The sequence below is a fragment of the Bos mutus genome, chromosome 11 (genome assembly GCF_027580195.1).
Source record: "Bos mutus isolate GX-2022 chromosome 11, NWIPB_WYAK_1.1, whole genome shotgun sequence".
Lineage (NCBI taxonomy): Eukaryota > Metazoa > Chordata > Mammalia > Artiodactyla > Bovidae > Bos > Bos mutus.
In genome coordinates, this window is record NC_091627.1 from 44784958 (window position 1) to 44803444 (window position 18487).

Genomic DNA, 18487 nt, shown 5'->3' on the forward strand with positions numbered 1-18487 from the left:
CCTGCGCCCTTCCCCGATTGCAAAGTAGTCCCCGAGGGCGGGCCGTTGTGATTGGAGGATTGCGACAAGCGGACGATTTGGGCTCCAGAGAAAAGGACCTGCCGGATGGCGCCCAGCAATTGGCGGGAGGGGAGGCGCGTGTAACTCGAGGGAGGAGAGACGGACCCCTTAGCTACAACACCCTCCCCACCGCTACGGAGACTTTATCCTCCCCGCAAGGGTATATGTGGGAGGTAAAGAGATCTTCCGCTGCGTAAAGCGGCATTGACCCGGAAATAAAATCTTTTTAAAAACTCTTCACAATCCGCTGGGGCGGGAGGAATGTGACTAGTTGGGAAGACTGGACGGCTTCGCAGGTTGCTAAGCGACGAGGCGGGAGAGCGCGCTCGTGCTGGAGCCGCTGAAGAGTTCATAAGGGATGCGTGGTGCGGCATCTCTGAGACCGAAAGGACGTAGCGAACGCGTCGCGTCCTCCAGGGTCCTTCTTCTCTAACCAGAGGACCCTAGCTCTCGTAGTGTACCGTGGCGTGGTGAGGGGTTTGCGGGGACGCCTTGTCAGAGGCGGCTGGGGGCTGCGCATCTTCCACACTCAGGAGACAGGTGAGTCCCAGCCCGAGGCTAGACCCTAGGGTCTGGTTTGCGGTTGTACGCCGTCTCGCGTTGCCTTTATGGACCCAGGTACAGCTCTTCTGCTCGCCAGTACCTGTCTCCGCGCACTGTTAGGGAGAAGGTATTGTGGAGGGCCCTGAAGTTCGTGCCATGCCCCTGCTGTAAGATACAGCTTTTTTCAAGATACGTGAAAAATATTGAGCTTCTGCTTTTTGGGAAATGAGCCCGTCCCTTCCTGGTGTGCACAGTCTTTTTCTCTTAAGTCCTCCGGGAATGTTGTTACTTTTGTCCGTTCTATTTTGGAAACTCGATGCTCTTTAAACCATCTTGAGCTTTAAATTATGCGAAAGTGCATAATTGTTTGCAGGTTGTTGCAGTCAACAACCTCTGATTGTTAATTGGGGGTCTCAGCTGGTAAAACAACTTAACGAGGTTTTCGTTTGAAATTAATGCTGCCCAATAAAATTGTGCTCTCTGAAAGCTTGTTGCATGTGGTATTAAGATGTAATGCTCTAGAATAGCATGTGTGTGAAATAAATATCAATATTAGATAACATTGGTTTAACCTCTGATTGCATTGCTAATTAAATGCTAAGAGGTATCTTTCAATTTTACTCTGTTCATTGGTAATTGAATGCAAGTGGTATGTTTCAGTTTTTCTTTCCTCAGTTTTGCAGGGTTTGCTATTATGGAAAAGAAATAGAATCTTACTTTCTAATTTGAGCTATCAATAGTGTTTATCATAGCTTAATGACTCTCTTTCGTAAGTAACTATTCACCTGGTTTTCAGACAACTATTTCCTGGTTTTCTCTGTCATTGGTTGCTCCTTCTCAGTGTTCTTTGCGAATTCTTTTTCCGCCTCTGTCTCTTAACCTTGGAATACCTGTATTCTGTCTGCACTTAATTCCTTAGTGATCTAATTCATGAATTGCTAGTTTGAAAATGCCGCCTCTGTGTCATACATTCTCAAGTTTGTGTCTAGTCCTGAATTCCAGACCCCAGTGTCTGCTGCCTTGTTATTTGTCTTTAGAGAACCTGAGTTTCTAATATGCATCGTTTTCACTATTCTACAATTGTATGTACTGAGCAATTGTATGTAGAAGTAAAACACTACATCCTTTGGTACAGATAATAATAATATGACCTATAATTTCTCCAATTCTAAGATGTTGATTATGGATGGGATTATGAGTTTTCAAATAGTAGAGTAGTGGAGAGTATGGATTGGTTAAATGAAGACTGTTGTAATAAACTGGCCAGGAGAGCATAGAGCAAGAATTTTAGGTGTGGCATTCTGTTAGGACCTGCTGCTGCTGCTAAGTCACGTCAGACGTGTCCGACTCTGTGCGACCCCATTGACGGCAGCCCACCAGGCTCCCCCGTCCCTGAGATTCTCCAGATATTAGTAATACACAGTTGCTGCCTTTTTAGAGCTCCCAGTTTAGCAGGGAACACAGATGTGTAAACCAGTAATGACACCATGGTGTGACCTGGTTAGTAGTAGTTAGGTAGCATGTTAGTCACTCTGGGTTGCCACAGTTTCACAAAAGAGGTGCTGTCTGAATGAGAACAAACAGATGTTCCAGGCAGCGAGGGTAGAGGAGGTAGAACCACATTTGCAGCGTTGCAGGTAGTGTTTTGACATTTAACATCTTGCAAACATGAAGACCTACAAGACCTTCTAGAACTAATACCCAAAAAGGATGTCCTCTTCATTATAAGGGACTGGAATGCAAAAGTAAGAAGTCAAGGAACACCTGGAGTAACAGGCAAATTTGACCTTGGAGTACAAAATGTGAAGCAGGGCAAATGCTAACAGAATTTTTGCCAAGAAAACCCACTGTTCATAACAAACACCCTCTTCCAACAACAGAAGAGAAGACTCTACACATGGACATCACCAGATGATATATACTGAAGTCAGATTGATTATATTCTTTGCAGCCAAAGATGGAGATGCTCTATACAGTCAGCAAAAATAAGACCGGGAGCTGACTGTGGCTCAGATCATGACCTTACTTTATTGCCAAATTCAGACTTAAATTGAAGAACATAGGGAAAACCACTAGACCATTCAGGTATGACCTAAATCTAATCCCTTGTGATTATACAGTGGAAGTGAGAAATGGATTTAAGGGAATAGATCTGATAGAGTGCCTGAAGAAATGTGGATGAAGGCTCGTGACATTATACAGGAGGCAGTGATTAGGACCATCCCCAAGAAAAAGAGATGCAAAAAGGCAAAATGATTGTCTGAGGAGGCCTTACAAATAGCTGAGAAAAGAAGAGAAGCTAAAGGCAAAGGAGAAAAGGAAAGATATATCCATTTGAATGCAGAGTTCCAAAGTATAGCAAGGAGAGATAAGAAAGCCTTCCTCAGTGAACAATGCAAAGAAATAGAGGAAAATAATAGAATGGGAAAGACTAGAGATCTCTTCAGAAGATTAGAGATACCAAAGGAACAATTCATGCAAAGATGAACATAATAAAGGACAGAAACGGTATGGACCTAACAGAAGCAGAAGATATTAAGAAGAGGTGGCAAGAATACACAGAAGAACTATATAAAAAGACCTTTATGACCTAGATAACCATGATGGTGTGATCACTCAGCTAGAGCCAGACATCCTGGAATGCGAAGTCAAGTGGGCCTTAGGAAGCATCACTACAAACAAAGCTAGTGGAGGTGATGGAATTCCATTTGAGCTATTTCAAATCCTAAAAGATGATGCTGTGAAAGTACTGCACTCAATATGCCAGCACATTTGGAAAAATCAGCAGTGACCACAGGACTGGAAAAGGTCAGTCTTCATTCCAATTCCAAAGAAAGGCAATGTCAAGGAATGTTCAAACTACTGCACAGTTGCACTCATTTCACATGCTAGCAAAGTGATGCTCAAAATTCTCCAAGCCAGGCTTCATCAGTTCTTGAACCATTAACCTCCAGTTGTTCAAGCTGGATTTAGAAAGGGCAGAGGAACCAGAGATCAAATAGCAAAAATCTGTTGGATCATCGAAAAAGCAAGAAAGTTCCAGAACAACATCAATTTCTGCTTTATTGACTATGCCAAAGCCTTTGACTGTGTGGGTCATAACAAACTGGAAAATTCTGAAAGAGATGGAAATACCTGACCTGCCTCTTGAGAAACCTGTATGCAGGTCAGGAAGCGACAGTTAGAACTGGACATGGAACAACAGACTGGTTCCAAATAGGAAAAGGAGGACGTCAAGGCTGTATATTGTCACCCTGCTTATTTAACTTATATGCAGACTACATCATGTGAAGTGCCAGGCTGGATGAAGCACAAGCCAGAGTCAAGATTGCCAGGAGAAATATCAATAACCTCAGATATGCAGATGACACCACCCTTATGGCAGAAAGCAAAGAAGAACTAAAGAGCCTGTTGATGAAAGTGAAAGAGGAGAGTGAAAAAGTTGGCTTAAACCTCAACATTCAGAAAGCTAAGAACATGGCATCTGGTCCCATCACTCATGGCAAATAGATGGGGAAACAATGGAAATAGTGCAAGACTTTATTTTGGGGGGCTCCAAAATCACTGCAGAAGGTGATTCCAGTCATGAAACTAAAAGATGCTTGCTCCTTTGAAGAAAAGCTATGACCAACCTAGACATTATATTAAAAAACAGACATTACTTTGCCAACAAAGGTACGTCTAGTGAAAGCTATGGTTTTTCCAGTAGTCATGTATGGATGTGAGAATTGGACTATAAAGAAAGCTGAGCGCTGAAGAATTGATGCTTTTGAACTGTGGTGTTGGAGAAGACTCTTGAGAGTCCCTCGGATTGCAAGGAGATCCAACCAGTTCATCCTAAAGGAGATCAGTCCTGAATATTCATTGGAAGGACTGATGTTGAAGCTGCAACTCCAGTACTTTGGCCACCTGATGCGAAGAGCTGAACCATTGGAAAAGACCCTGATGCTGGACAAGATTGAAGGCAGGAGGAGAAGGGGATGACAGAGGATGAGGTGGTTGGATGGCATCACTGACTTGATGGACATGAATTTGAGCAAGCTCCAGCAGATGGTGATGGACAGGGAAACTGGGCGTGCTGCAGTCCATGGGGTCACAAAGAGTCGGACATGACTGAGCGACTGAACTGACTGAAACATACGTGTGTTAAGGCTCTATTTTTAACAAACTAAGCCTGGAATTTTGTTGTTATTTGGCTATTACATTCAAATTAATTAAAAATTAAATAAAATTAGTGCCCAAGCATTCCCTTTTCTCTGTATCCTCACCAACACTTGTTATTTGTTGTTTTGTTGATAATAACCATTGGGACAGATGTGAATTTGTATCCCATTGTGGTTTCGATTTGTGTTTCCTTGATAATTAAGCATCTTTTCATGTGTCTTTTGGCCATCTGTTCATCTTCTTTGGAAAAATTTCAATTCAAGTCCTCTGTCCATTTTTTAATTGAGTTGTTTGCATTTTTTAAGTTGTATGAGTTTTTATATATTTTGGATATTAACTCCTTATTGGAAATATATTTGCAAATATCTTCTCACTTTTGGTAGGCTGCCGTTTTGTATTTTTGATGGTTTCCTTTGCTGTGCAAAAGCTTTTCAGTTGATGTAGTCTCATTTGTTTATTTTTCTTTTGTTTCCCTTGCATGAGGGGACTCAACCAAAAAATATTGCTAAGCTGTCTTGGTGGGATTGTAAATAGATGCAGTCCCTATGGAAAACAGCTTTGAGATTCTTTAAAAAATAAAAGTAGAGCTGCCATATGATCCAGCAGTTTCACTTCTGGGTGTTCACCTAAAGAAAACAGAAAAACCAATTCAAAAAGACACATGCCCTCCAATGTTCATTGCAGCATAATTTACAGTAGCCAAGGTATGAAAGCAACCTAACTATCCAGTGCAGACTAATGGGAAAAGAAAATGTGATATATGAATAATACTTAGCCATAAAAAAGATAAATCTTGACAATTCTGTCAATATGAATTGATCTAGAGAGTATTATACTCAGTCCATAAGTCAGAGAAGGACAAATACCCCATGCTGTCACTTATATATGGAATCTAAACAGCAAAACAAAACAGCGAGAGAACAAACAGGTAGTTTCCAAAAGGGAGGGGATAAACAGGTGGATAAAATAGGTGTAGGGGATTAAAATGTGCAGATCTCTAGTTATATAATAGGTAAACCATGGGATGTAATACAGAACATTAAGAATATTGTCAGTAATACTGTAATACCTTTGTATGGAGACAGATGTTTACTAGGCTCATCATGATCATTCCACAAGGTATGCAAATATCAGGTCACTATGTAGTACACCTGAAACTAACATAATATCGTTTGTCAACTATATGTGAATGTAAAATTAATTTAAAAACTATTTCTCAGTCCACCAGGTATATTTCAAGTGCTCAGTAGCCACAGGTGACAGAATAGTATACGTTTTTGTTATCACCCAAAGTTCTATGGCATGGCTTCCAAAACTTAGTGGATTAGCAAGGCATCTTCTAGAGCAGGAGCAGCTGTAGCATATCTTTGTGGAGGCATTTCTTCTGCCCATGTGTATACCCTATGGAGGACATCACTGTCAGTGATTCTAACTACACAGTAGGAGTCCTGTGTGAGGCAAGAGAGAAACCTAGTTCTTGTTTTAATCATTGCTGATTTTTCTGGAAAAATTCATAATTAACAGTTGTGTGCAAAGTTTACAAACAATGCATTGTCCTAGGTCATGAGTGAAACCTAGCACGTGCAAGGTGGCATCATCAGGAGGGGATAGGAAAGCATAGTCATTGCCTGAGTGACACAGATGATATCTGTCTTCTGCTCTCTACTGTTCTGGAACACCTATTATAGGGAAAGAGCAAATTAGCCAATGGTGGTATTCAGGCTCTCTCTCTCTCTCCACATTTTGTAAATAATGGTTATGTAACAGCTGAGATCACTTAGAGCACTGTGCACGCGCCTTACAAGGTACTCGCTTGGCCATGGGCTTCTTTTGTTCTGTAAGCATGCATAAGCTCCATCTGGAAAGCTCTTGTGGACTCCATTATGGTTATGTTAAGTCTGCTTCTGTGTCAGCCAGGAGAAAAGTTTAGGTTATGACTGCTGCTGCAACTGCTGTGTCAGCCAGGAGAGAATAAGCATGTCTGCAGAACTACAGCTCCTCGCTTCTTCTTCCAGCCTCTTAGCTCATGCCTTGCCTACTGTGGGTTCAGCAAACAGTGTGCACAGTGAGGTACAGCAAAACACCTATGTCCCGTCGCATTCTAAGTAGATAGAAGAGCACGTGCCACTTGGTTCACACCCTGCCGATAATGAAGGTTAAGGGAGAAAGGAACTCACTTGGGGTGTTTGTACGTTTTAATGTGTGCAACAGGTGCATGTTCATATGTGCTTTTTATGAATCATGATATTTATTTACATAGTATATGTGCTCTCTATTATGTTATCTCTATTATGAGTTCTTTTTACATGTATAGCTGGTTTTATACTTTATAATATTTTCAGTTTGGATTAAACAAAAATGCTTTTTGAAGTCAAATTTTGTGATTTTTGTCATTCCTCATGAAGGAGAGAGAGAGATGTCACTGGGGAATAGCATAAGTGTGCTTTAAATGTATTGGTGGAGTATTAATTTTACTGTTTGTCCAATTCAGTACTCAGCTTCAGTCAGTCAGCTACTCAGCTTAACAAAGAATATTACCAACTCCTTCCTGGAGATAATGTGTTGACACACATATACTCACTCTTGTGGGTACAGATGTATTTTACAATCATAAAAGTCATAAGTTATTCAATAATAATAAAAATAATAAATCAATATTTTCTCTTATCCCCTACTAACTAGAGATTATGAAAACATGTCTTATATCACTGCTAATGACTTTACATGTAAAAAATCCTGCTATATGAGCACAAGCATAATTACATTTTCTCATAAATATGTCCAAAATAGATATTTAATAATTATGCTCATTGTTAAAAAAAATTAAGATGTATGAAGAGACTCTAAATGGATCAATTTATGATTAATAAGGGGTGTTGAAGAGTGGGTGAGAGCTAGATTTTGGAGAATAAGTATAAGTGTGGGGGGGGAAGCAATTGAATATGAAGAACTAACATTGAAGTGAAGGTTAAAGAGGAGGAAAAAAGATCTCAGCAAAGATATTCATTTGCATTATACACCTTTACTTTAGCCAGTTTACTTGCTGTTGCTCAAACAAGCAACGAACAAGTCCTACAGTATTCTGCCTCCACCTTTAGTGTGCTTTTTCTCACCTGGACTCTCAGACTCTATTTCTGCCTGTTAAAATCCATTCTGCCAGGCTCTCTCCAAATGCTTTGGTGTATATGAAGCTTTCCCACCACCCCCACCACTTAAAATCTATTACAAAAATTTGCAAACATAAGCAAAATGAAAAGACTGTAATTTTTCAGTCCATCATGCAGCTTTAATAATTATTAACATTTTGCCCATCTTTGAAAATATGTCTCCCTGTTTCCTCTCTCCCCCAACATTTTCAAACATGCAGAAAAGCTGTACAGTGAATATCCTTGACAGTATTCTGAGTTCAGTCAGGAGAGAGACCTATACTGGTTATTTGAAAATTTAATATGATGAATTGTTAACCAGAACAAGGAGAGGTGGTTAACTATTAAAAGAGGTTAAAGAGCTCATACTTTAAAGGTCCCAGAAGTAGCAGTTGCAAAAGAACAGCTCTTACTACTTGGACAAGGAAGAAAGACTGAGAGAGAGTCCTTCTTCCCAGAGCTTGGATGGAATCCTCTTCAAAAAGGGCATACCTGCCATAGCAAGAATACACAGAAGAACTATACAAAAAAGATCTTCATGACCAACATAATCATGATGGTGTGATCAGTCACCTAGAGCCAGACAACTGGAATGTGAAGTCAAGTCGACCTTAGAAAGCATCACTATGAACAAAGCTAGTGGAGGTGACGGAATTACAGTGGAGCTATTTCAAATCCTGAAAGATGATGCTGTGAAAGTGCTGCACTCAATATGCCAGCAAATTTGGAAAACTCAGCAGTGGCCACAGGACTGGAAAAGGTCAGTTTTCATTCCAATCCCAAAGAAAGGCAATGCCAAAGAATGTTCAAACTACCACACAATTGCACTCATTTCACACACTAGTAAAGTAATGCTCAAAATTCTCCAAGCCAGGCTTCAGCAATACATGAACTGTGGACTTCCAGATGTTTAAGATGGTTTTAGAAAAGGCAGAGGAACCAGAGATCAAGTTGCCAACATCCGCTGGATCATCGAAAAAGCAAGAGAGTTCCAGAAAAACATGTATTTAGGCTTTACTGACTATGCCAAAGCCTTTGACTGTGTGGATCACAATAACTGTGGAACATTCTGAGAGAGATGGGAATACCAGACCACCTGACCTGCCTCTTGGGAAACCTATATGCAGGTCAGGAAGCAACAGTTAGAACTGGATATGGAACAACAGACTAGTTCCAAATAGGAAAAGGAGGACGTCAAGGCTGTATATTGTCACCCTGCTTATTTAACGTATATGCAGAGTACATCATGAGAAATGCTGGGCTGGAAGAAGCACAAGCTGGAATCAAGACTGCCGGGAGAAATATCAATAACCTCAGATATGCAGATGACACCACCCTTATGGCAGAAAGTGAAGAACTAAAGAGCCTCTCAATGAAAGTGAAAGAGGAGAGTGAAAAAATTGGCTTAAAGCTCAACATTCAGAAAACGAAGATCATGACATCTGGTCCCATCACTTCATGGGAAATAGATGGGGAAATGTGGAAACAGTGTCAGACTTTATTTTTTTGGGCTCCAAAGTCACGGCAGATGGTGACTGCAGCCATGAAATTAAAAGACGCTTACTCCTTGGAAGAAAAGTTATGACGAACCTAGATAGCATATTAAAAAAGCAGAGACATTACTTTGCCAACAAAGGTCCGTCTCATTAAGGCTATGGTTTTTCCAGTAGTGATGTATGGATGTGTGAGTTGGACTGTGAGGAAAGCTGAGCGCCGAAGAATTGATGCTTTTGAACTGTGGTGTTGGAGAAGACTCTTGAGAGTCCCTTGGACTGCAAGGAGATCCAACCAGTCCATTCTGAAGGACATCAGCCCTGGGATTTCTTTGGAAGGAATGAAGCTAAAGCTGAAACTCCAGTACTATGGCCACCTCATGCGAAGAGTTGACTCATTGGAAAAGACTCTGATGCTGGGAAGGATTGGGGGCAGGAGGAGAAGGGGACGACAGAGGATGAGATGGCTGGATGGCATCACCTACTTGATGGATGTCAGTTTGATTGAACTCTGGCAGTTGGTGATGGACAGGGAGACCTGGCGTGCTGCGATTCATGGGGTCTCAAAGAGTTGGACACGATTGAGCGCCTGAACTAAACTGAACTGAACCATGGCTACAGAACCTGAGGCCACAGCTGGAACCTGTCTCCTCATCAGTGCTTTTGGGCCTTCACTCTAATTAATAATAATAGAGAACCAGAATCCAGAAGGGAAGTATTTCTCTGCTGCTAGGTGGCATAGTGGCAAAGAATCCACCTGCCAGTACAGGAGACTCAAGAGACACAGGTTCGATTCCTAGGTTGGGAAGATCCCCTGGAGAAGGGCATGGCTATCCACTCCAGTATTCTTGCCTGGAGAATTCTATGGACAGAGGAGCCTGGCAGGCTATAGACCATGGGATTGCAGAGAGTCAGCATGACTGAGCGACTTTCACTTTCAAAGCAAATATAGTAATGTGAGAAAATATCATATAGTAAAATTTTAATTGTAGAATTTTGGTGGTGTTTACTGTATATTAGTTATAATTTTTTTGGCTGCATCTGGTCTTAGTTGCAAGACATGGAATCCTCATTGCATCATACGGGATCTTTTGTTGTGTTGCATGGACTCTAGTTGTAGCCTGTGGGCTTAGTTACTCTGAGGAATGTGAGACCTTAGTCCCCATCCAAGGATTGAACCTGTGTCTCCTGCATTGTGAGGTGAATTCTTAACCATTGAACCACCAGGGAAGTCCCTGTAGCTTCCTTTCAGCTTTTCTGTATCGGTTATTAGACTGATATTTCCTCGAGTTCAGAGACTGTGTCTTATACATCTGTAAATGCCTCATGGAACACAACATGATACCTTTCTCACAATAGGAACAAAAAAAATGCCTTTAAAATTGCCATTGTGGAGTTGGAAGACTAATCTTGGCTTAAAGAACCTAAACCCTCCAAACTTTTCCTGCTAAACAGAAATTTTGTAAATGCAAATAATATTGGAAAATATTTGGAAGAAGTTGTGAAATACTGAGAATATCAGAAATTTCCCAGATGTATTTTGATAATTTAGTAAAAATTTATTATCATGTTTTGATAAATAGCTTATTGTTAATTTGTTTAGCAAATCATTCAGCTAAATTATCAGACTTAAGCTATAGGTAGAATTAAGGCTAGTTTAGATGATAAAATGTATACTTAAAATGATCTTTTGTTCCAGTATAATGTATTTATTATCTAGCATGCTTGGTTTGCTTGGAGAGTATGGTTGGCTCCATACTCCATACAACAAATGAGAAATAAATCGAGTCCCACAGAATGGGCATATATTATGCTTACTTGTTTAATAACCTTTCTGTAGACCTTAGAATTTTTAATAATGATAATGTTTAATCTTTATAATATTTTTGATAATTCAGTACATTGTCTCAAATCATAATTATGGGCATTTACTAGCATTATAATTACATAATTTTTCCCAGTAAAAGGAATAATACAGACTTCATCACACCTGGTCTTCATTTGGATCCTACAGTTTAAGGCTGCCATTTTTTGTTTATTTCTGATAATATAACAAATGATACAATAGGCTACAAAGGTATGGCTTAAATAGTTGATCCAAGTTTTCTGACAAGTATCTCAATATTCAGGTCTGTTATGACTTACTTCCCAACAGTGACCAGGCTAGTACAAATATAATTTGCAAATATATATTTATATTTATATATTAGTTAAAATGATAATTTCTAATATTTTGGGTATAATTTCTTTTGCGTTTTATTTGACATTGCTTCATTTAGTTACTTTTTCCCCTTTTTAAAAAAAATTATCAAAGATTATAATTGTACAATATTGAGAAGAATAGAACAAAATACAATATTGGAGGATAATTGCTCTGCAATATTGTGTTGGGCTCAACACAGATCAGCCACAGGTATACATATGTCCTCTCCCTCCTGAACCCCCTCCCTTCTCTCTCCCCAGTCCGCCTCTTTAGGTTGTCAGAGAACACTGGTTTGAGCTCCCTGTTTCACATAGCAAATCCTCATTTGCTATTTGTTTTACATGTGGTAATGTATGTGTTTCCATGCTATCTCTCTGTTTGTCCCATGCTCTCCTTCCCTCATTGTGTCCACAAGCCTGTTCTGTATGTCTGTCTCCATTGCTGCCCTGCAGATAAGTTAATCAGTACCATCTTTCTAGATTTCATACACGTTATACACAGTTTTGTGTTTCCCTTCCTGATTTACTTCACTTTGGATAATGGGCTCCAGGTTCATTCACCTCATTAGGACTGACTCGAATGTGTGCCTTTTTTATGCCCGAGTAATATTCCATTGCATATATGTACCACAGTTTCTGTATCTCTTCATCTGTTCATGGACATCTAGGTTGCTTCCATGTTCTAGATACTGTAAAAAGTGCTGCAACAAACATTAGGGTACATGTGTCTCTTAACAGTTTTCTCAGGGTATGTGCCTAGTCACCACTATAGGCACATTGTGGATTGTTGGGTCATATGGCAGTTGTATTCCTAGTTTTTTAAACAATCACCATACTACTCTCCATAGTGGCTGTATCAATTTACATTCCCACCAACAGTGCAAGAGGGTTTCTTTTTCTCTGCATTCTCTCCAGAATTTATTTGTTTGTAGATTTTTTAATGATGACAATTCTGACTGGTTATAACTTCATTGTAGTTTTGATTTGCATTTCTCTGATAATGAGCAGTGTTGAGCATCTTTTTATTTGTTGGCCATCTGTATGTTTTCTTTGGAGATATGTCTGTTTAGGTCTTCTGCCTGTTTTTTTATTGTGTTATTTGTTTTTCTGGTATTGAGTTGCATGAGCTGCTTGTATATTTTGTAAATTAATCCTTTGTCAGTTGTTTTGTTTGCAGTTATTTTCTCCCATTCTGAGGGTTGTTCTTTAGTCTTGTTTCTGTCCTTTGCTGTGCAAAAGGAAAGTTTAATTTTAATTAAATTTTAAGTTTAATTAAGTCCCATTTGTTTACTTTTGTTTTTATTTTCTTTATTCTAAGAGGTGGGTCAAAGAGGATCTTGCTGTGATGTATGTCAAAGAGTGTACTGCCTGTGTAGTTTCTGGCCTTACACTTAAATCTAATCCATTTTGAATTTATTTTTGTGTATGGTGTTAGAAAGTGTTCTAGTTTCATTCTTTTACATTTAACAGTCCAGTTTTCCCAGTACCACTTATGAAGAGGCTGTCTTTTCTGTATTGTATATCCTTGGCTCCTTTGTCAAAGAGAAGGTGCCCATACATGCATGGGTTTATCTCCGTGTTTTCTATCTTGTTCCATTGGTCTGTATTTCTGTTTTTGTTCTAATACGACAGAGTTGTAATGACTGTGGCTTTGTAGTATAGTCTGAAGTTAGGAAGGTTGACTACTCCAACTTATTTCTTCTCAGGAATCTTTTGTGTTTTCATACAAATTGTGAAATTTTTTGTTCTAGTTCTGTAAAAAATACCATTGGTAGTTTGACAGGGATTGCATTGACTTTCTAGGTTCCTTTAGGTAGTATAGTCATTTTTATGGTATTGATTCTTCCAATCCAAGAACATGGTGTGTCTCTCTGTCTGTTTGTGTCATCCTTGATTTCTGTCATCAGTTTCTTACAGTTTTCTATATCAGCTCTTTTGTCTTTTTAGGTAGGTTTATCCCTGGGTATTTTATTATTTTTGTTGCAGTGGTGAATGGGATTCCTTCCTTGACTTCTCTTTCTGATTTTTCATTGTTAGCATATAGGAATACAAGGGATATCCTGTGTTACTTTATATCCTGCAACTTTACTGTATTCATTGATTGTAGTAAAATTAGCTCTAGTAATTTTCTGGTGGAATCTTTAGGGTTTTCTGTGTATAGTATCATGTCATCTGCAGATAGAGTTTTGCTTCTTCTTTTCTGATCTGAATTCCTTGTGTTTCTTTTTCTTCTCTGGTTGCTGTGGCTAGGACCACCAAAACTATGTTGAATAACAGTGGCAAGAGTGAACTCCCTTGTCTTGTCCCTGTTCTTAGAGGAAATGCTTTCAGTTTTTCACCATTGAGAATAATGTTTCTGTGGGTTTGTTGTATGTGACCTTTATTATATTGAACTTTTATATGTTGTTCCTTCTATGCCTACTTTCTAGAGAGTTTTTATCATAAATGGGTGTTGAATTTTGTCAAAACCTTTTTCTGCATCTGTTGAGATGATCATGTGGTTTTTAATCTTTGAGTTGATATATGGTGTATCACATTGATTTGCATATATTGAAGAATCTTTGCATCCCTGGGACAAAACCATTTGATCATGGTATATGATCCTTTTATTGTGCTGTTGGCTTCTGTTTGCTAGAATTTTGTTGAAGATTTTTGCATCTGTGTTCATTGGTGATATTGGCCTGTAATTTTCTCTTTTTGTGGTATCTTTGTCTGGTTTTGGTATCAGGGTGATGGTGGCTTCATAGAATGAGTTTGGGAGTTTTCCTTTGCAATTTTCTGAAAGAGTTTGAGCAGTATAGATGTTAGCTCTTGTCTAAACTTTTGGTAGAATTTGCCTGTGAGGCCATCTGGCTCTGGGCTTTTGTTTGTTGGAAGATTTTTTATTATAGTTTCAATTTTGGTGCTTGTGATTGGTCTGTTCATGCCTTCTATTTCTTCTTGGTTCATTTTTGGAAGGTTGTACTTTTCTAAGACAGACCTTAGAATTTATGTTGCAAAGTGCTCATTGTTAAGATAGGAAGTTGCAAACTGTCCCCAAAAGATGGGATTCACTGAGTAAGGATGGCTCTCTACAACACTGCTTCTACATCTAAGGCCTTTGTTCCTTTTTAGCTGGACATTTTAGTGCCTTAGTTCCCAAGCCTAGTTTTATAATAACTCTCCCATACTTTGCCAAGTTTAAAGAATTGTGACGCATAAGGAATTTACTTACTTATATGTTCAATTTAATATATAGAACCTGGAAATGAATCAAGTTTTCATGACTTACAGCTGAGATTTGTCATGTGATGTCTTCCTTCAACTATTTCCTATAAGAAGGACTCAAAATTAATGTGGGTGTTATTTTTCTAGGCCGTCATAAATTTAATCATATTGTTTTGCATTTAACAGAAAGCATATATATATATGTGTATACATATACACATAGTGAATATATATATGTACTATTACATATATAAAATTTAACCCTAAGGTAGAGTGAGTGATTACCATCATCATTTTACAAGTTAAGAAACTCAGTTCAGAGGTTGTGACTTGTCTGAGGGCTTCTTGCTAAGAAAACTAAGAAAACTAAGATCTTATATTAAAAACAGAAAACAAAACACCTCCATATTCCCTCACACATTTAAAAATTAACATCTAAAATATACCATGTTTATATAGCTGTAAAGGTTATAATTTCCTTTACAATATATTATAAATGATTTTTAAACTAAATTGTTAATATTGTTCTTCAAAAAGTATATAGTGGAATCTAAATATTCTTCTAGAATCATCCATTTTAAAAATAGGTAAATCTCTCTTTGACAGTCAAAAGTTGAGGTTTCTATACATCCTTAATCTCAAACTTCCAGTACATTCTTCTGACATAATTGTATCTTACTTTATTATATTTTAATGCTAAAATGTCTATTCATGATCATTGTCATCATACTTCTTCAGCAAAACTGTGACTGTAAATTGAAACTAAGTTTTTTTAATCTGCCACTGATGGCTGTAAGTCAATTTATCAAAGCAAATGTTACAAATTTAGATAATTATTAAATATTAAAAGTAAACTTTTAATGGAAATGTATCTCTTAATGGATGGGACCTTTTCTGCTCTCATTAGTTTTTGTACCTGTGGAGGAGTATTAGGTAGAATGAAACTAGATTTAGTTTCAGATTTATTTGTATTTTCCAGAATTACCGATGTAAGTGCTTAGAAACCATATTCAGATAAATAAGAAGATGGGGGTTCTTTGGACTTTTTCCATGTCATTTGCAGCACAAAATAACATGGTAGCTTATCATGAGAAGTTACTTTCAGTGATCTGTTAACCAGTTAACTCATTCAGGCTGTTCTTCAGTTCAGCTAAAAGCAAACAATTGAAAACCACCTGACTTATAAAAGAATTTACTACCCATCACTTTCACTTTTCACTTTCCTGCATTGGAGAAGGAAATGGCAACCCACTCCAGTGTTCTTGCCTGGAGAATCCCAGGGATGGGGGAGCCTGGTGGGCTGCCATCTATGGGGTCGCACAGAATCGGACACGACTGAAGTGACTTAGTAGTAGTAGTAGTAGTCTTTCAAAGCTTTACTAAGATTTTTGCCTTTTATTTAGGGTTACTTCAAGTCAATATGCTATGCAAGTGTTAGGAAAAATTACAATATTATTTCAGTATCCCCTTTCCAAAACAGTATTTTAAATCAAATGGTTTTATATTGTCACCTCTTTTATATATATATTTGTCATCATCTTGAGGTGGCTTATTTGCTGATTGAATTTTCTGTTTTGGATAAAATGCTGCTGTATAGTCTAATTGTGAAACCAGTCAGTCAAATAAGACTGACTTGGTTTTCAGAAAAAGTATGGTTTCATTTTAAATTATTGCAGTGACATTAAATTTTGAGGAATATTGTAAAAAAAAACTGAGAAATATAGAATGTATTTGAAAGAGAGATTACTAAAAGTTAAGGTTAGAAAGGTGCAGTGATAATAAAGTGTAAATGTTTAAAATCACATGAATCATGATAATGCTATTTCTCATTGCTTAATTTATATTAAAGTGGCGCAAAGTGGGCTTAAAATGATGTTATTTATAAAGTTAGGAGTATGATAAAAGGAATGGTATTCCTTCAGTGAACTTCTTACACTTCACAAACTTTTGTGTGTATGTATTTAATAAAGGAAGAAAGTGACTTGCTGCAAGTGAGTTGGTCTGACAGTTAGATGATTTTACATTTGTCAGTAGAAAGTAGAAAGTAACATTTTCTGAGATCAGTCTTGACCATAATTGGAATAAATATTTCATTATGTAATTTGCTGGAAGAGTGTGGCTTACATTAAATTCTTTACTAAACATTGGGCTTACAAGTGCCTGAATGGCTCCTGTGGGACAGCATACAGCAGCTGCCTCTGGCTCCCCCTCTCTTTCTGAGGAGCAAATGAGATCTCCTTTTCTCATATAGAGTAGGTATGCATTATTCCCCAAATATAGTTTCTCAGAGTATTAACTTTCACCTTGAACCCTTATTTAAAATTTCTGTAATTCCACTAAATGAATTCTTCTACTAGCTGCTAAGAGAAAAATATTTTCCCCTGTTGTTGTTCTTAAAATCTCATAATTTCTGTCCTTGATTTACAGTGAATTTACAAGGAAGAACTTTTGTAAGCAGAATTCTCGTCACAGTCTTTTAGCAGGATAGGACATCGCCATACTCCAGTAAGGCTACAAACATGTGTGCCCCTCCGCCAGCCCAGATACACAGTCGTAGTCCCCTGTCTGGTGGGTCACAGGCCTTACTGTCTTTAGAGTTGGTTCCCCTTGTTAATCAGGTTTCCCTGGTGGCTCAGATGGTAAAGAATCTGCCTGCAATGTGGGAGACCTGAATTTGATCCCTGGGTCGAGAAGATCCTCTGGAGAAGGCAATGGCAACCCACTCCATTATTCTTGCCTGGAGAATCCCATGGACAGAGGAGCCTGGAGGGCTACACTTCATGGGGTCGCAAAGAGTAGGACAGGACTGAGCAAGTAACACTTTCACTTTCCTTTTCTCATTGTTAATCGGATGAAGGAATGCGTCAATGATGAACATTTCACAGGTAATATATGTTGGAAGAGAGAAATAGGTGGAAGTATCAGCACATTTCCAGTTATACTAATAATAAGGTTGTCTGTCTTCTCTGCCTTCTTGGAGAGCCATCTCTAGTAATAACTAATGTCAAGTAGCATAATTTGCCATTGCAGTTTCATTGTGAGTTTGCATCTCCAGGTGGTTTCTGAATTCGTTGTAAGCATTCATTTTGTTGAAGCAGCAAACAATAGAGCATTGAACTGTTAGGCTGGATTTGGAGATGTTCTTAGCATTTTTTTCCCCAGCTTAGCATTTTTTAGGTAATGTTTAATTCAAATTAGAGAAAATACTTGAAATACCATTCTAACAACTTCCAGCAGAGCTATTAAAGGAGTGTTAAGTTTTAGATCCCTAAACTTGAATGTTGGCTCTTTATACTGCAGGTATTTTGGAACTTAGAAGATTTTATACTTTTACTCTATGAAGTTACTTAATCTCCTGTTAATTTTATCTATAGTGTATATAAAAGTTGTATGCATCTAGATAAAAATAATTCATTTTAATGTTTTCCTTAATGAAATACAGTTAAGCTTTAAGGCTTTTTTGTGTAACAGGTTTGTAATCTGATTCCCTTTAATTGAAACTAGCAAAGTAATACTTGGAGACTGTTGGCTTAGGTATCTACTCAAGTAGCAATATGAGCTTTACATAGCATGGGTGTAGTGGTGACTCAGAGGTAAAGAATCAGCCTGCAATGCAGGAGACATAGGTTCAATCCCCAGAGAAGGAAATGGCAACCTGCTCCAGTATTCTTG

General features: G+C 38.3%; 1 protein-coding gene across 4 annotated transcripts in view; it reads left to right on the forward strand.

Moving 5' to 3' along the window:
- Positions 1-57: 57 nt before the first annotated feature.
- Positions 58-18487, forward strand: part of WDPCP (WD repeat containing planar cell polarity effector) — a 312142-nt gene continuing 293712 nt past the window's right edge. For all 4 annotated transcript variants that reach the window (XR_011466041.1, XM_070379381.1, XM_070379382.1 and 1 more), the window contains exon 1: positions 58-600. The gene's annotated coding sequence lies outside the window, so the exon portion shown is untranslated. The remainder of the gene's footprint in view (positions 601-18487) is intronic.